The sequence below is a fragment of the Salvia hispanica genome, chromosome 4, assembly GCF_029641045.1.
Source record: "Salvia hispanica isolate PSC_SH4W2 chromosome 4, Shi_PSC_v1, whole genome shotgun sequence".
Lineage (NCBI taxonomy): Eukaryota > Viridiplantae > Streptophyta > Magnoliopsida > Lamiales > Lamiaceae > Salvia > Salvia hispanica.
In genome coordinates this window covers 31,564,112-31,583,575 of record NC_142695.1, presented here as the reverse complement: position 1 = coordinate 31,583,575, position 19,464 = coordinate 31,564,112, and the positions used below count along the sequence as shown (strand labels likewise).

General features: G+C 36.1%; 2 long non-coding RNA genes and 2 pseudogenes across 2 annotated transcripts; 3 read left to right on the top strand and 1 right to left on the bottom strand.

Annotated features, from left to right (window-relative positions):
• LOC125194987 (respiratory burst oxidase homolog protein C-like) overlaps positions 1–8,495 on the top strand; it is a 39,261-nt pseudogene extending 30,766 nt beyond the window's left edge.
• On the bottom strand, positions 1,547–4,328 carry LOC125193831 (uncharacterized). Its single transcript, XR_007171643.1, has 3 exons — positions 4,196–4,328; positions 2,291–2,351; positions 1,547–1,748 (listed from the first exon to the last, which is right to left on the bottom strand). It is a non-coding gene; the product is annotated as an uncharacterized LOC125193831 (long non-coding RNA).
• LOC125193830 (uncharacterized) lies at positions 3,136–4,918 on the top strand. The gene is made up of 4 exons (XR_007171642.2): positions 3,136–3,594; positions 3,685–3,763; positions 3,883–4,459; positions 4,688–4,918. It is a non-coding gene; the product is annotated as an uncharacterized LOC125193830 (long non-coding RNA).
• Positions 8,496–12,708: 4,213 nt separating the features above from the next.
• On the top strand, positions 12,709–19,076 carry LOC148928453 (uncharacterized; annotated as a pseudogene).
• The last annotated feature ends 388 nt before the right edge of the window (positions 19,077–19,464 follow it).

Here is a 19,464-nt window from a genome sequence, read left to right as displayed (position 1 = left end):
GGAAATTCCAGACGGACCGAAAGTTTATGGTTTTAAAAACAAATTTGGAAGTTTGTGGGAAAAACCAGAATCCGGGAAAAGTTCGTGGTTTTTAAGGCCAAAAACCCTTTAGAAAATTCGTAGTACTCCACATTTTTAGTCCCTAGACATTTGTAATATCATGTGCTAAGTCTCTGAACATTAATATAGTTGGAATGACTTTTGCACATTCTATATTTTTTTTGGACCAAAATACCCTCTAACTTTTCTACTCTCTCCGTCCCGGCTAAGATGACACATTGCTTAGCCGACACAAGATTTTAGGAGTTATTGGTTAAAGTGTTTAATTGAAGAGAGAGAAAGTGAGTGTAAGTGTTAAAGTAGAGAGATAGAGAAAAATGAATATTTTAATAGGAGTGAGAAAAAGTGGTTGAGTGTATTAATTAGGGAGAGAAGGTTACCAAAAAAGGAAATGTGTCATTTTAGTTGGGACAAACTAAAAATGAAAACGTGTCATCTTAAGCGGGACGGAGGGAGTAGTTTTCTAAGTTTCTTTACTTTTGACTTTTATTATAATTTTTTTATATATAAAGATACTTTTTTCAAAAATGATATTCCCTCCGTCTCATAGTAGATGTCACACTTGAAAGATGACACGATATTTTAGGAAATGTTATTTAATTTGTGTGTTAAGTGGTGAGAGAAAATAATATTTTATAATTGATGTGAGAGGAAACTTTTTTCAAAAGAAGAAATGTGACATCTTTTGTGGGACAAACTAAAAAGAAAAGTGTGACATCTATTATGAGAGGGAATACTAATATGGCATGTAAAGTGATACATTATTTATGATACATGGACCGGCAGACTTTGATGTATGTGGGCATTCCTATCATAATATATGCTGGAGAAAGATTGATAAGAGCCTTCAGATCCAGTATCAAGCCTGTCAAGATCCTTAAGGTAAAAATAACATCACATTAATTAAATCATCATGTATATATAAAGGTTACTCGTTATGTTTCAGTAGTATTTATTTGATTTAATTACTTTATTGGATGAAGGTGGCATTGTACCCTGGAAAAGTTCTAGCTCTGCACATGTCTAAGCCTCGAGGTTTCAAATATAAAAGTGGACAATACATTTTTGTCCACTGTGCCGCTGTTTCTCCTTTTGAATGGTAATATCTTATTAAAAATCAATCTAAATTCCCAAATTAAATTTATCTCCTATATTTTACTGTATTCATATACAACAATATATGAGTGCATTACTATTATTATTGCTACTACGTACAAATGCAACTGCGTATTTCCATATTGATTATCTGGAGTAAGTAATTATGTTAAAGATAAAACACATCAACTTTTATCAGAAGTAACAGGTAATTGTGTGTGTAACAAATTGTTTGCAAAAGTGCATTTAGTTATATATAGTTAATTAATATGGTATTGAGTGGGTTAAGATGTCACGACCGCACTTTGCTAAGGATAGCAAACATAGTTTATCGCGACTAGGGGAGGATTAAAGAAGCGGAGAAGAAAGGGGGATCTCAGCAAAACTAGTATGAATGAAATTAAATTTGAATAACTGGCAAAATATATCAGAGTGCATGATACAAAGGAACATAAGCTCGTTATTTACATTGCAGCGGAAGAGTCAAGAGAGAATGACACCGTGTATGAAGACACGATGCATCCAAGCATTTATCACACTGAAACACATTCGTCATCCCTGCTCAACATCGCCCCTCGTCGTCACCGCTTAACCTGCATATTTAGAAATATATGCAGGGCTGAGTACAAAGGTACTCAGTGAACACATTGCCGAAAAATACACATATACATTTGAAAATATTGCCAAGCCATCATCATAGTAACACTCAGGGGTTTTATTGAAAAGTCCCGAGCTTACTAAAAATCATTTTCCGACTGCAGTCCATTTTCTTTCTGTATCTTGCCATATCTGATCATCTTGTGCCGCTGAGATGGTATTCTCATACGGTCACCTTCCCTGCCCAACAGGTCAGAGGTATCCTTGTGCCGGGAAGGTGGCCACCTTCCATGGTCACCTTCTCTGCCGTCCGTTCATGATCAGAGGTATCCCGTGTACACTAGTCCGAGCGGGGACACCACCCTCACTGGGACCCGAATTCGACTTATATATCATCATTCATAATTCACTTGGCATTAGCCAACAGATAGGCATCATACAAAAAACATTTATGGCAAGACAATATCTTTAAAAATCACGAACATGTGTTCGAGTTTTCATAAAATATAATTTGTATTTTTAGTATAAGAAAGCTCACCTCGTTCGTTTAATTTCCTTAACTCGAAACTCTCGCTCCGACTCTAACTTGCAAAGATAACCTTTTTGAAAACATCGAAATATAATATAGCATACTAATCAGACTTCAAGAAATTCTTAAACTTCAATAGGAATGCATGCCTCCTAATTAGTGCCTTTTATTTTATTTTTATTTGATTGACTTTAAGAAATTCTAAAACCCATATAATATTTGAAGCTCCTTCTTCGAATTCCATAATTAATCTTGGTTCATGCTGGATTACAGAAATTTAATATTAAATTATTTTAAGCTCAATCGCATTGGTAGAAGAAGGAACCATATAATTATCATATAAAATGTATCGGGCCTCAATAAAGGTTTTAGGCTAAAACATTGAATGTTAACATTTCTTTCAAAATGAAATTAATTTCGAAAGTTTAGCCCATGATTTCCCCATAATTAAATTTTGGAGTTTGGGCTTACTTGAATTTAATTCACTATTTCCTACTCCCTCTGTCCCGTCTAAGATGACACATTGCTTAGCCGGCACGAGATTTTAGAATTTATTGGTTAAAGTGTTTAATTAGAGAGAGAAGGTGAGTGTAAGTATTAAAGTAGAGAGATGAAGAAAGATGAATATTTTAATAGGAGTGAGAAAAAGTGGTTGAGTATATTAATTGGAGAGAGAAAGTTACTAAAAAAGGAAATATGTCATCTTAGTTGAGACAAACTAAAAAGGAAAACGTGTCATCTTAAGCGGGACGGAGGGAGTATATTATTTGAAGGAGTGGGCTGGGATTAATTCTTACTTTATTGGCCCAAGTAACTAATTAGGAGAAGAGTGGCCCAATTCTAAGATTAATTCAACACATAATCTCTCTCCCACTTATCGTGTCTCTCTCTCTATCCTTATTCATCCTCTTCTTCCCCAATTGCAAAACTAGGGAAATCCCTTCCCCAAATCGGAATTTCCGTCGACCAGCCGCCTCTCCGGTTCCGGCGCCGCCTCCGGCAGTGTTCTCTCCTCCTTCGTTATCTCTTCTCTTCTCTTTCTCGTTCTTCCCCACTCCCTCTTCCTCTCTCGGCGCTGCTCACGCCACCGCCGCCGCTACTGATGTGCGCGCAGCGGCGCGCCGTCGCACCTCTCCCTCTCACCATTCCGCCGCCCACACCGATCACCGTCGCCGCCCTCCTCAATTTCCAGATTACCGCCGCCGTCAATGTGCATGCACAGGCGGCGGCTTCGGCCTCCACCGTTCTTCGCGCTGCCGGAGCAGCTCTCCGAAGTCGCCACAGTCTCTGTCTCCTCGCCGAACTCCCGAAAGGCAAGGATTGATTTATTATTCTTTTTCTCTTTTATGTTGATTCATTATTAAATCTTACTAATTCAGCTTACTATTTTTAATTTTAGCTAGATCATCAAATTTGCCTTGATTTTATAAATTTCATACTTTCGTTACTGTTGCCGGAATCCGGCAGCATCTTCCCCATAAGGTAAGCTTTTCAATTATGTGGTTATTATGGTTGTAGGACTTAGTTTGTCTATTTGTAAGCTACTTGGAAAATTTGATGGTGAAATAATTTGCTGTGTATGGTTGATTTCAAACTTGTAGATTCTTAAAGGGGCGAAATCAGTGATGGGTTTGGGAGTGTGAGGGTGTCATCATTGGCGACGGGGTGTCGAAGCTTGCTGCCGGAGATCCGGCAGATTCGTCTCCTCAAGATAAGTTCCAGTAACTTCCTCATTTCATATCAGTTTTTCCATTTCATGAGTGTTGGTGAGATTTGAGTATGTCTTGTTACTGGTGAGTTCTTGTGGTGAAGAGTGGTCCTTGGTGGTATATATTTACTCATGGCAGACCCTATGTACAAAGTGTGGATGCATGTATGTATATGAAAGAAAGTAGAAATGGTTTGGATGTTTACCTTGATGATAGGTGGAAAACGTGTTGTTAGATTGTAGGTTTCATCATACAATTATCTTCAACTCTTCTTCCTCTTCTTCCTCGTACTAATCTATCCTATGTGAGTGATGTGGTGTAAAGAGAATGTGTTTGACAGAGATGGCTGCTTGAAAGTGTAAGGACGTGGGGCTTATATAGAGTATCTGACTCTTCTCTTGCAAGCTGCTGTGCAAGTGGATGAAGGTTGAACATGGGGAGGGTTTAACTTGGGTAAAGCTTAACTTGGGTAAGTTTTAGCTTATAATATTATGTAGTAGATATTTCTCTTCCCTTTTTTTATGATCCAGTGGCAAAAATGTGCTTTGAGCATTGAGGAAGCATATGGGGCTCTGATCTCTTGCATTAGTATAAAAAAAAATCTGCGTTGTGATCTTAGTTGAATTTTCCCACATTTCTTTAGATTTTAACAATAGTTTATTGTACATATATTTTCTCTAATTATTTTCTTATGTAGGAGAACCCTTTTGGAGATCATTGTCAAATGTCAATTCCCAATTCCCCATGATGATTTGTACCTCCTTGGAGTGTGAGCACGAAACATCGAACGAGCTGCCCCGGACTTTGACTTCTCTCTCTAATTGTAATAGATTAAGATTCGATAAATTTTTATAATAAGACTTCATCGAACTTCTGATGGATGGGCCGGACATTGAAACTTTTATTTGGTGTTACACTTTTAGTTGTACTTGAAATGTTCGTTTGAGAACGAAATAACTATTATTTATAATTCCAAGATCAATTATTATAAACGTAAAGGGCAGGTTTCGAATTCTACAACTATCACTTATTTAATATATTTTTTTATAATATATATATATTTTTTTTGTCTTTAGGTTAATAATAGTAATAATAATAAGAAAGTTCGGGTTGTTACATAATAGTCCTTCGGGTTTGAAATGTTATATCTCATGTTTGATTCATGAGATTGAATTTCACCATTTATCATAAATGGACAATCATATGATAATAAATTATAGTCATTCCTTCTAATAAAAATAATTTCCCAACTTAATTTTGAATGAATCATCATATAATAATGAGTTTTAACAATTGAAAAACATATAACTAGATTTACTCAATTAATTGCAGGCACCTTTTTCCAACGGATTGGATCACCTACAACTTTTCTTACACCATCCCCTATTCCATCCCTCATAAACATGAAATATGGGTCTATTATCATATTTTATGTTTGTGAGGGGTAAAGCAGGGGTTGGTGTAGGAAAAATTGTAGGTGATCCCTACTGCTTTTCCAATAACTTCCTCTCCTAGAGAGGATTATTTAAGTGTTCACATTCGGGGCCTCGGTGATTGGACCAAACAATTAAACATGTATTCTCAAAGGTGAGTTAATATATGTTTCTAATTTCACTTGTAATTTTCTATCCATATTTTTTTTGTTTTTAATTTCTTTTATTCAGTGTTGATTATGCTCAGGTAAGATATATAGTTATTTTAAAATATATAATTTCAGTTCATATAGATATAATTGACTGTTATGTTCAAATATTAAACATATATTCTATAATACTTATCTTTTGTTCAGATTTAAAATGTATGGCTAATTCTAGTAATATGTTCTATTCTTTGTAAGGTATGTCAGCCACCAAATACAGGAAATGACGAACATCTTAGAGGCGACTTCTTGGAAGTTGAAAGTAATCCCAAGTAAGTCGTTTCCATGATTCATTCTAATAAACTACACCAACCATCATCGAAAATTTATCAATTATTCCATTTGGTATATCCCTAAAAATTTATCGATCTTTCACTTTTATCATTTTTTATAGTGGATCCATATTCTACTAACTTAATATTCTCACTCACATTTTATTATAAAACTAATATATAAAAATAGGACTCACATGCATTAATTTTTTTAACTCACTTTCTATTACATTTCTTAAAATCCATGTCACGTCAAATGTTCACAAATTATTAGGAATAGAGGAAGTACTAATTTTATAGATTTATACAAACAACACTAATAATGTTCTATTACACGTAGGCCCTAGATGTATATTTGGGAACCTAATTAATCATTTAAATATGGGAAATTGGTCTCTAAAACCGTGAACTTTGCCTAAAATTTGGTATTTCTCATGAACTTTGAAATTGGTATATAATATCACGAACTTTGCATTATGTTTGGTATTTCCCGAACTCACTCAAATAAGATATTTTCATCAAAATCTTATTTAACATAGGAAACCGTGATATGTTTTATAATATTTGAAACCACTTTTTAAGTTCATAACATGTAGCATAAAAAGTCGCGTTGAAAACCACGTTGATTTAATTGTGTCAAGTATGATAAAAGTCTCGTAAGTTAGTCAAATATAGTAATAAACATGCCGTGGAAAATACCAAATAAAATGCAAAGTTCATGATATTATATACCAATTTCAACGTTCATGGAAAATACCAAATTTTAGGCAAAGTTCATGATTTTAGAGACTAATTTCCCTTTAAATATTTAGTTAATTTGAAGCACCTTTTAGGTTCTTAGGTAAACGAGTTATGGATAAGCTTAACTAATGAGTACATTCAAGATTAGTTGCATGTTAAAGTAATACTCCCTCGATACCTCAATAAAAATCATATTTGGTGTGGATAAATTTGAAGAAATATAAAAAATAATGAGTAGAAATAGTTAGTGGAATATGGACTCATTTTTTATACTCCTTCTGTCCCTTAAATTTTGTTACATTTTCTCATTTTCGTTTGTCCCACAAAATTTGTCACATTTCACTTTTTAACATTTTTGACAGTAGACGCCATAAAACTAATATATAAAAGTATAACTCACTCTCCACTAACTTTTTCAACTTATTTTTTAAACTTACTTTCTGTTACATTTCTTAAAACCCGCGCCCAATCAAAGTTTGACAAAATTTAAGGGACATAGGGAGTATTAGTTTTATAATAAAATGTGAGTGAAATAAGTTAGTGAAATGTGAGACCTAATTACCATTTATGGTAAAAGTGAAATAGAGCTTTTATTATGGGACGAACAGAAATGACAAAATGTGACTCTCGAAGGAGGGAGTATGAGATAATTGTCATATTCAAAATTGTATAAAAAGATTTTGTCTTATTGATATTAAATGTACAGTATTCCTAAAATACTAATCGACAGTCCTTATGGAGCACCAACACAAAACTACAAAGACTATGAAGTTGTCCTACTAATAGGGTTAGGGATTGGGGCGACCCCAATGATCAGTGTGGTGAAAGACATTATGAACAATATAACAACCATGGAGGACGAAGAGAATGCGATTGAGGAGGCATGTGTTGCCCCGGTGCCCAGAAGAAAAATGGGGTCTGGAAGCGATAAACACGATTTTAAGACGAGAAAAGCTTACTTCTATTGGATGACTAAAGAACAAGGTACATTCGAATGGTTCAAGGGTGTAATGAATGAGGTCGTCGAAATGGATCACAAGGGAGTTATAGAAATGCACAATTATTGCACAAGTGTGTATGAAGAAGGCAATGCCCGTTCTGCCTTTGATCTCTATGCCTCAATCAATCAACCATGCTAGAAATGGAGTGGACATTGTTGCGGGGACAAGGGTTAAGTCATGTTTTGCTAGGCCCAATTGGAGGACAGTGTACAAGAGAATTGCTCTTAATCATCCAGAATCAAGAGTTGGTGAGTTCGTTTATATAGTTTTATATAATTTATTTGTTATGTTATGACTCAAAAATGCAAACTGAAACATGCGTGTTAATTCTCAATCATTATAAATATATAGGCGAAGGAAGATGATCAACGTAAACTAATCATAAATGCATAACTATAGAACACGTACACGAACACGAACACGAATTTAGATCACCATGAGAACGATTTTAGTTTACTATAAGAGTGATTTAGTTCACTATAATTTATAGAGAATTATTTACTCTGTGAAATGATTAGTTCACTATAATGGCAATTTGGTTCACTCCATGTTTCAAATTCTTGTTGTGAACTAAAACGCCTTTATAGTGAACTATATACCTCTTATAGTAAACTAAATTTGTATTCTCGTTATGCATCTAAGTCGTGATTGTCCTAGATAAGTACTGTATTCCTTTGATTATATATGTTCTGAATAAAAACGTCACTTAATGACTGAAAAATGCTGATGATAATTCATGCAGGAGTGTTTTATTGTGGGGGACCGGCACGGGTGAGAGATCTAAGAAAGTTAACTCATGATTTTACTCACAAGACCTCAACCAAATTCGTATTCCACAAAGAAAACTTTTGACATTTTAGTGGATGAAGCATGGTGGAACAACCCAAAATAGTTGTAATCTTATTTTCAACATCCAATTTTAATCAAAACTGTGACTTCATAATATTGTGTTTTGTAATAAATTTAGCGACTGTAATCTAAATTATAATATTGGTGGGTAATAGTTTTGTTTTTTGTTTAATCAAAATTTAACACAGATACATTCAGGCCTAAAGGATCTTCAAAAGTTGGGCTTCACGAAATTGGGCCCCTACAAATAATATAGCCTTCAAAACTGTATGAGTTCACTGCATTGAAGACCACATTATATTATTTTTAAAAAACAAAAAATATCTGTATATTGGAAGAATTTTATCAGCGGATTTCTTATACAAATGTTACCAGCAGATTACTGTGATACTGTATAATAAACATTAGTTTCCCATAAAATAAATAGAAAATAACAGTTAGTTGATTTGGCTAGTATACTAGTGGTTCTTTATGTCACTATTTTCCTCTACTAAGAATACTTTGAACATGGGAGCTATTGCCTGTTCATATCATTGGAACCTACCTCCATTTCTCCACTCGTCGTCCTTGCCTCATTGTTAACTCTAGCTTTGTCACCGTCTTGGTCGCTCTATTTGTTTATTTTCAAACCAATGAAAATGAAAATTTTGTTACAAATATGTTATGTTAGTATATTTCACTAAACAGAAATAATTCAATTTTTTCTGTTGGTAAGCTGTGTTACCGACGGATTACTGATGGAAAATTATGTGGCTAATTTACACGTAAGTAATTTCCTTTAAGCTATGGACCACAGAGAAATTCCGCGGTAATTCATTGAGACCGACGGTAACACCGTTTTTAGTTGGTAATTTCTTTAGTAATTACCGAGGGATTGCCATAGTCAGTAATTGAACTTTTTTTGTTGTGTTTTTAAGATGTTACTCGCTACGTCTCACTTTAGGAATCTCATTTGAGTTCGACACGAGTTTTAAGAAATATAAAAAAAATTGGTAAAAAAAATAGTAGAATGTGGATCCTACTTTTATACTCCCTCCGTCCCATTAAATATGCAATATTTGCTTTTCGGCACAAGATTTTAGGTAGTGTTGTTTTGTGAGTTAATGAAGAGAGAGTAAAGTAAGAGAGAAGAAAAAGTAGATAGAGAATTGTTTCCATTTTTAGAAACATTTCATTTTTAATGGAACAAACTAAAAAGGAAAATGTTTCATTTCTAATGGGACAGAGGGAGTATATTTTATAATAAAATGTGAGTGGAAAAAAGTTAGTGGAATGTGTAGCCTATTACCATTTATGGAATATTTCAATTGTGACTCCTAAAGTGGGACGAATGGAGTACATTATAAAAACTGTATTAAAAACAAACAAGTTGAATTCTTTAGTTGAAGTAGACTGATTGTGTGTGTCGTTCACAGTAGGTAACTCAATAGTTCTTTGCAAAAGAGAAATAGTCTTGGCAACCTATAGCAAAAGGTTTTAGTCTCAGTCTGCCTGTTTCCTTGCTGTAGGAAATAAATAACACTGGTATGGTATAACACTAAATAGATCTAACAATGAGATAAGTTTTTTTTGCTATATTCACTAAACGACAAGGTCTCCATGATTATTATTTTTTAATTAATATATTTAACTTTGGGCATACAATATTGAATGTGCACTACTTTGATTTTTTTAAAAGTGAGAGTTCATAGTAATCCAAGAATCGTGATAGCTTAGGTAGTGGTGATCAGTTTTTAGTGATGCTAAGATTGTTATTATATTGAATAACGTACCAACTAAGTTTGACTTATAATATACTAAAGAGTTGTTCGAAATAAGGTTTTATTGTTAAGAAAATTGGTCAGTTGGAATTTATTCCACGAATAATCAATGATAATTCTTATCTAGACTACACTTGGAAAATATGTTAATTAATTGCCACAATAACAAATTGTAGTTAATAATCTCTTATTTGAATGGAAAATCAATATTATTTTTACTATATTGGTTGATATTAATATTCTATTTGAGCTGAATTAAATTGGGGTTTAATTTAAATAATTAAACGTCATATAGGTGTAGCTGAACTCCAAACCTCCTTAGATCACTGATATGACCCAACTTAACTATATAAATATGTGAATAGACGAGAGTTAGAATGCCCAACTTAACTATATAGAGCAGAGAGAAATCGTTTTATTTTTCTCTTTTCTCTTTGATGTGATTTTGTCTCATTTCTGTTTAAAATCTAGATATGATACGCTTAGCCCATTATGAGATCAAACTAAAAGTTTAAGAAACTGTGGGAGTCACTTCGATTCTTTGGAGGATCTTGAAGGTGCAATTCTCTACTTGTATAATTCATGTTTTTAGGTTTATCATGTCTATCACGTTAATTATTTAACGTTCTTCGCATGCAACATGTGATATTGCATGAATATATTTATTCTAAATGATCACATCTTATTATTTGATCTATGGGTTTTTGGATTTAAAAATCAAAAACTTTCACCGAATTACGATTTTTCCCACGAACTATGAGATTGGATTTTAAAAGCACGAACCTTCACACCGTTTGCTATTTCCCCTGGCAGGTCAACGACCAAACCCGGTTTGTCTATGTGTCAATTTAATCCTATTTGTCATTAAAGTGATTACTTGGATCCTATTTGGCAAATTACTACATACAATCACACATTTATCCCTTAAATAAATACAACTTAAATAAATATTCACAAAAATACAACTTAAATAAGACAAAAAACTTAAACAAATAGCTCAAATCAAATTCGTCAAGTTAGGGGTTTTCATCCATCAATCTTCTTCCTTCTCTCTCGCATATTTGGGGATTTTTGTCTGCCAAAGCTTTGATTCGATTCTCCGATTCGGGAGGAAGGTGTGCGCACAATGAGTGGATTTCCGCGTTAAGCGTGGGTTATTGAAGAAGGTGGAATTTGGTCAGGTTCTTTTACTGGTGTGGTCCCGACCGTCGGCTATGTCATACCGGTGCGGTCTTTTTCGACAACGTCCCCACTTTCATTAAAAGAATTGAAATTATTTTGTGTTTATCGGATGTCTCAGGCCCCATTTCGTTTAAAGAATTGAAAATATTATGTGTTTGTCGGGTTCTTTTACTGGTGTAGGGTATATAGTGTTTCCTTTTAAAACAAGACATTTTTTTTTTTTATTTCTTTAGGGTTTTTTTGTGGGTTTTGTTGTGCATTTGGGTTGTCTAGGGTTTTTGTGCATTTAAGTCTTCTAGGGTTTTTTATGCATTTGTTTTATATATGGTTTTGGCTTGTACGTTGTGCAAATATTGTTCTGATTTTGTGCAATTGGAAATGAATATATATTGTATAGCATTGAATATGATGATTTTGCCTCTTTGCGGGGATGATTTTACTGTACAATTCCTTCATGGTGGAAATATGGTGAATGATGGAGCGTTGGAGGTATATATTGGTAGGGAGGAAACATTTAAATCCCACTTGATGCTAATAGATTTGATTATTTTGACTTGATTGATGAGATTAAGCAATTGGCTTATGGTAAATGGAGTAGGGTTGCATTTACAGTGCCAAATAGTATGAAAAAGAGAGATGTTAGGCGGATGTTATCATATCATGAATTAGGAATATGTGTACTGCATATGTATGTTGTTGGTGGAGAGCTTGGTGAAGCACAAGTTGAAGAGGTTAGGGGCAGTGTCGGAGGAAAGCATGCTGATGAGGGAGTGGATGAACTTGAGGTAGACTATGATGGGGGCGATGAGGATGATTCTGAAGATGGTGATGGGTACGGTGAGGATGAGTCTGAGGGAGATGATGATTGGCCTAGCTTGGAGAATGGAGAGGAAGAGGGGGGTCAACATAATGAAGACTGAGATGAGTTTGATGATGGGAGCTACATTCCATCTACTGATAGAGAAGATGACACGGATTAGTCCAGCTTGGATGGATTTATCTCAGATGATGATGAATATATCCAAGCTAGAGACAAATTTAAGAAATCAAATTTGAGGATCATAACAAATGATCTGTTTAATGGTATTCATCCTAATGTTGGAGTCAACAAAACTACAGAGGGATGTGGTGATTCAGATAATGTTGATTCTGATGGGGATTTTGTCTCTCATTTCACTTTTGAGGAGGATGATCGTTCAAAGATTAGAGAAAGACATCGAAGGCGTGTCTATGATCCTAGGTGTGACCACAAGACATTGAAATTTACTCATGGAATGAGATTTATGGATGGATTCCAATTTAGGGACGCCTTGACCAATAATGCAATTGAAAATGGATGGGAAATACGCTTTAAACGGGCCAGTAAGACCAAAGTGGAACCTAAAAGTAAGAAACCGTGCAAGTGGAGGTGCTATGGGAGTTTCAGTAGCGCTGTTGGGGAATTTCTAATGTCAAGAGTCAAGTTTGAACATACTTGCTCTAGGAACATGAGAAATAAAATAGTTTAAGCAAATTGGATTGCTAGGAGGTATTTGACTGTGTTAAGGCTTAAGCTTGACACAACTGTGAAGGAGCTCCGTGCAGACTTAGTGCAGAGGTTTGGACATGATGCATCCAAGTGGAAGTTGTACAATGCCAAGTAGAAGATAATTGAATTGTTGACAGGATCGTTAGAGGAGCATTATGCAAAGCTTAGGAGTTATGTTCTTGAGTTGATGAGGGTAGATAAAGAAGGTAGGTTTGAGATTGATGTTGGCATTCGGTCTGTGTTCAAGGGTATTTACATTGGGTTTAGAGGGTCGAGGAAGGGTTTTATGATGGGCTGCTGATAAGGCTAATTTCATGCATCGGTTATATGGTGAAAAGCACTATATTTTACTGGATCTAACACAGTTTTTAAGCCAGGTGTGTGACAGAATCGCTAGATCCAGGAGACGCTGGAGGAAACGGACTAGCGAAGGAATGAAGGAAAAGTGAGCAGAATTGAAGGAAAAGGAGGCTAGAAGAAGGGAGTCAATAGCTGAGGGCAACAAAGTCTATCTATACCTCGCTGGGCCCCACTTCAACGCCTATAAATAGAGGAGCATGCAACACACAACATATACAATCTTTTCGCTCTTAGCTCACACACAACACACACACTTGGGAAATGGGAGTTCTGGGGTAGTTTAGGGTTTTAAGGGGTCTCATCTTCAGAGGAAGTCCGTCGTAACACCGTCCGCGTGAGGGCGAAGATACAATCTATTTACTTTCGGTTCTTTTGCACTTTATTTCGTTCGAACTTCACTTTGGGAAGTCGATTTGGTTGTTGATGTTACTGATTATCTACGCATTCCTTTAGTTTCTGTTATATTTGTGTTATCTCGTGTTGATCTACGTTAATCCTGTTGTTTGGAGTTTTATTTCGGCAAGTTGCATGTTAATCTCTGTTTTTTTTGTCACTTTGGTGCTTGATCTAGGGAATTTGGCGGTAGATCTGTGGTGTTGTTGTTGATCGGAGGTTATTTGGTGATTTTGTAGTTATGGAATGTTTTTGGCCGGAGTTTGTGTCGGATGCTTGGATCCGGAGTGGATTTAGCATCCGAGGTTGGATCTGAACAGGGGATTTCAAGTTGTGCATGGATTTTTGAGTTTTCTATTTCCGTTCTGTTTTACTTCGTCTAGTAGCCATAGATCTGTTTAGTTCTCAATTGTTCTTCGTTAAATTGCTTAATTCTAGTCTGCTCTGTTTTTCCGATTACGCTCATACCTGTTTCTTCTGAGTTTTTGTGCAATTGGTTGGAGAAGATGATGTCGCTGTTAGTTAGTACTTTAGTTAATTGTTTTTCCAGATTTTCGTCCGTACTCTGCTTTTTCAGTCATGGTCCCCACCGTCAGTTTATTTCCCAGATCTAGGTAATTTAGAATAGTTTCTTAGATCTAGCGATTGTCTCGGTTCTAGTTTACGTGCATGATTTCTGTTTTGCCTAGATCTAGCTGTTAGCGTAGCAGTTTAAAATCTCAAGTTAGTCTAATTTCCTCAACCCAAGAAAAAATGCGTGGCAGCAGCCAACCCAAAAATAGTTTCCAAATCCTTGAGCATGTTCATTACGCATCCATCTCTGTGGGATCGATCCCTACTTCCCTGTGCTAAGTTTTAGTATAAGTGGTTGAGGGTTTTTGAAGAAGTGCTCTGTGTGTCCGACGACCAGTGGGTTCCTAGACCTTGTGATCTAGTGGATTTGCTGGACCTAGGAAACTTGTTATTCTTTTCTGTGCACACACTGACAATCCGTATCTTCAGCTGCAAAAGAGTAAGGGCTAGATGATGCATTTCTAAAGACTTACTTAGGAGGTTCCATCCTGACAATCAAATGTTCCCAATTGCGTGGGCGGTTGTTCAGGCTGAGAATGAGGCCAACTGGAAATGGTTCCTAGGGATTCTTGCGGAAGATTTGGACTTGGGAGAAGGTGTTGGAATCACCATAATTAGTGACCAGCAAAAGGTACTTATTCAACCAAATGCATTCATATTTACAAATTTAAGCATTATTCATACCAGGGCTTGGAGAATGTTGTTAAGGAATTCATTCCTCTGGCCGAACATAGAAATTGCGCAAGGTATGTGTATTCGAATTTGAAGAAGTCTCACAAGGCCCCAACACTGAAGAGTCTTTTCTGGGGAGTGGTTAGGAGCATGTGTTAGGTTTGGTATACTGAAAAGCATGTTTCGAGCAAGTTTCGCTCTAATAGAATCTTGCTTGTATACGTAAAACTCTATAATCAACTTTTAACCCGATTCAGTATTATTCGAGCAGTTTCGCACGAATAGAATCAGTATATTATTACATTGTGTTTGCTTGTGCATTTAGAAGATGTTTTATAAACATTTGAATGTATAAGAAGCAAACAAAGTCTAAGTCTTTTGCTTAGTAGACTGGTTGTGGGCGTCGTCCACTTTAAGGTAACACAGTCGGTTCTATGCATGGCTTTGCAAAAGAAAAGAAGAATTTCACAACCCAGATAGGCTTAGACTACCTATCGTGAAAGGTTGCAATGTCAGTCCGATTATTTCTAAGCCTTACTGAAATAAGATGACGTTGGTGTGGAATAGCACTGAATGGATCTAACAGCAAGATGTGTCTTTATGCTATCTACTGAAAGACTAGGTCTTGATAAAATACTATTTCTTAATCTACATACGTTAGCATTGAGCATACGGTATTGATTATGCACTACTTTGACTTATCAAATGGTGCGGGTTTTTCGCAACCCAATAATCCTTGATATATTGGGTAGTGGTGATTAATATCTAGCGGTGCTAGGATTGCTATTATGTTGAATCGTGCGCGAGGTAAGTCTCGTTTCATAATGTCCTCAAGAGGAGCTTGAACAAGGTTTTATTATTCGGAAACTGGCCAGTTGGAGTTTTATTACTCTATGAATAATAAATAAGTGTTTCTTGCTAAGTCCACTCTTGGAATTAATGAGATGTTGATTAATTAAGTCCATAGCAGACATTAATTAATTAATGGACATTTATATCTTAAGCGCGGGAAATAAATAATATAAATAATGGAAACCCGGATTACTTATAATTTCGGATTTGGATGGGGAGAGTTCAATATTACTTCTGTAGTGGCTGCTCGTAATATTCCAATATAAGCTTGTATTAAATTGTGGGTTCAATTTAATTAGTAAAAAGCTAATTGGGCGAGCCCATATCCAAAACCTTCCATAGATCCCTGTCTGGGCCCATAAGGAACTTCATATAAATAGGAGAATAAAGGAGACAGAAGAATCACAATTTTCATACTTGAAATTTTCGAAATTTTCGGCCCCCCCCCCCTAGCTGAAGGAGATTTCGATTTCTACTCCTTTTCCCAAAAGGATTTCTTCTGTCTTCTTTATTCGAGTCCTAGTATTTTGATAAGATCAGCCCACCCTGATATCGAGATACAGTTCGGGAACCAGAGAGAAGATTCGTGGTCTAGTATTGAAGATCATCACATGGAGAAGGCGCGAGCAATCGACGATTCTTTGTAGAATCAAATCGGTAACTCTAAACCGTAGAATTCATGTTTTAGGATTTACTTTCTTTGAGCATGAATTATTTGCATTCTAGCATGCAATTATCTGTTTAACATGTGAATTGATTAATCGCATAATCGGTCAAATAGATCCGTGTCTGATTTATTTATTTGTACAAGTCTTCTGCTGTGCAAGGGGCGCCAGACCCCATCAGCATGTATGTTGAGGAATACTGGGCAGCATGTGATGTACTATTTTTTTAGCACTATAAATACCTGCAAGTATATAGAGTAGGAATAATATAGCTAAAGGTCAGTACTGGATATCAAACACGGGGGAAACAAACACAAAGTGTCTATCAGGAGAACCGAAAGTTTTTGGAAATTTTTGAAAATAAAAAAAATAGAAAGCAAATAATAACTAATTGCAGATAACTCGCAGAGATAAAAGTATAGAGATATGGGGAATTCCAGGGATGTGCGTTCACAGTTATGGTTATAAAAATTCCAAACTACAATACCCTAGCACAATTATTACTTTGATAGAACGAGTCACCTAGCTTATGCTCATGCGATGCAAACGTTGATTACTAACATTAGTGTTGTCAATTCTAACACATAACTCCAAAAAGCTCCTAAGACCCTTGAAAAGTCCTCACTCTCAACTAACAGTGCCGTTTTAAAGGAAGCTAACTGTAGCGTCTACTAAGTGGACCTAACTCACTAGAACTATCTCACAGTTATGAAGCAAGTTATATTAAATCAATCATAATTGTGTCACTCAATCATGAAGCATCAAATTAACTTATGGAAGAAACAAAGTAAAAACAAAATGGATATTAAATAGAAAACTGGAATTGTATAACCAAAGTCGTTACGAACACATCCATAGAATCCTATGAGTTTAGTTACACATAATGGAATAAGCTAAACACATAGATTGAAGGGAAGACAATTTGAACATAAAACTAAAGCAAATAAAACCTGTAGGTTGAATCCTTGTCGTTCTTGATGTTCTTGAAATCCTTCTTCAACTCCTTGCACAATGACGTACTCTAGCTTTTAGTCTTTAGGAATTTATGTTGCAAAAAGAAGCTCTCTTTTGATAAATCTTGAGGTTATTTATAGGGGAAAGTCATTCCTCGTTGGGCCGCCGCACCGCAGTCCAGAGAGCCTTTGTCTCTTTGGCGGCTGGCCGCCGCCTGTCCTCGGGCGGTCGCCGGACGAGACTCTTTTCCAAGCATGATTTTCCGAGATGGGCCGCTACACATCACTGACCGCCGGGCGCCGACGGTCGCCATACACCTTGCGGCGGTCGGCGGTCGCCGTCTGAACTCCAGATTTCCAAACTTTGCGTTTTGACTCCCTTTTCGGCTCAAATATGCACATTTCTCACAAAACACGTCAAAATACCAAAATGTATAAAATATGCAATTATTGGACATGTAGAGTGACTTTGACATAAAAAACGGACCAAATAATGGCCTTAAAATAGTGCAAAATCCGAGCGTATCAACATGCAATGAGTTTGAGAAGGAAATTCCTTCATGCATTTTCCTATAACATCTCTCCATCAACGAAGACCTAATGTCCTCTAACATGCTTATAACATGTTTAGCCTTGCATCCACAATGTATGCATTAAAGCTTTCACACACATTGTTCAACATTGAATCACATTTCTGAACGGGAGTAATGAAAGCCTTACAGAATCTGGTGAAGTTTTTGGTCATTAGAAGAGCAAAGGCATCCTCCCTTTTCAGCTCAAATATGCACATTTCTCACAAAACACGTCAAAATACCAAAATGTATAAAATATGCAATTATTGGACATGTAGAGTGACTTTGACATAAAAAACGGACCAAATAATGGCCTTAAAATAGTGCAAAAATCCGAGCGTATCAGCATGCAATGAGTTTGAGAAGAAAATTCCTGATGCCTTTGCTCTTCTAATGACCAAAAGCTTCACCAGATTCTGTAAGGCTTTCATTACTCCCGTTCAGAAATGTGATTCAATGTTGAACAATGAGTGTGAAAGCTTTAATGCATACATTGTGGATGCAAGGCTAAACATGTTATAAGCATGTTAGAGGACATTAGGTCTTCGTTGATGGAGAGATGTTATAGGAAAATGCATGAGGTGCATGACAATCATGATGTATTGTGTCCGAGGATAAGAAAAAAAGTGGAGGATTTGATGTATAAGAGTCGTTATTGTATCGCAGCACCAGCTTTAGGGGGTCTTCTTTGAGGTCTTGTAGGTGTAGGGTTTGGAATATTACGGGAATCCCTTGTATTCATGCGTGTTCAGTGATTACATTCTTGAACGAGAAGGTTGAATCATATGTGAGTGAGTACTATACTGTAGAGAAGTACAAGTTGGCTCACAGTTTTGGCATTTACCTTTGAATGGTGAGAATATGTGGCCTGATGCTGAAGGATACAAAGTCAAGCCACCTCCGGCTAAGAAGATGCCTGGCAGACCCAAGAAATTGAGAAAAGCAGACCCATTTGAGAAGGATCCATCAAAGCCACACAAGCTTCGCATGATCTGTGTCATGACTTGTCAAAGATGTCTTCAGCAGGGGCACAATATTAGATCATGCAAAAATAATCCAGTTGCAAGGCCATAATGAGGCTCGTTCATGCATGCGTTCCATAGTAAAACTGCACCCAAATCCATGAACTAACAACCATTTTTTATCCAGGTGTGTGTGAAATTCGCCAAAATTCAGAAGATAGCACAAATCATGTGGGCGAAAGCAAGAATCAAGAAAAGAAGGAGAAAACGACGGCACTGAGCTGATCAAGTCAACATTCTAACGAAGCCAACTAGAGTTCGGCATTAGAAGAGGAAGTGAGAGACCCCACTTAAAAGTACTTACAAGTGTGAAGGGCAGCATTGACAATTCAGAGAGGTGGTACCCTAGGGATTAGAGCCCTACGCCTCCCTATACTCCCTATATAAAGGAAGCCCAACACATGAAGAAAATGGAGTTCCCCCCAGTTCCTTTAGTTTTT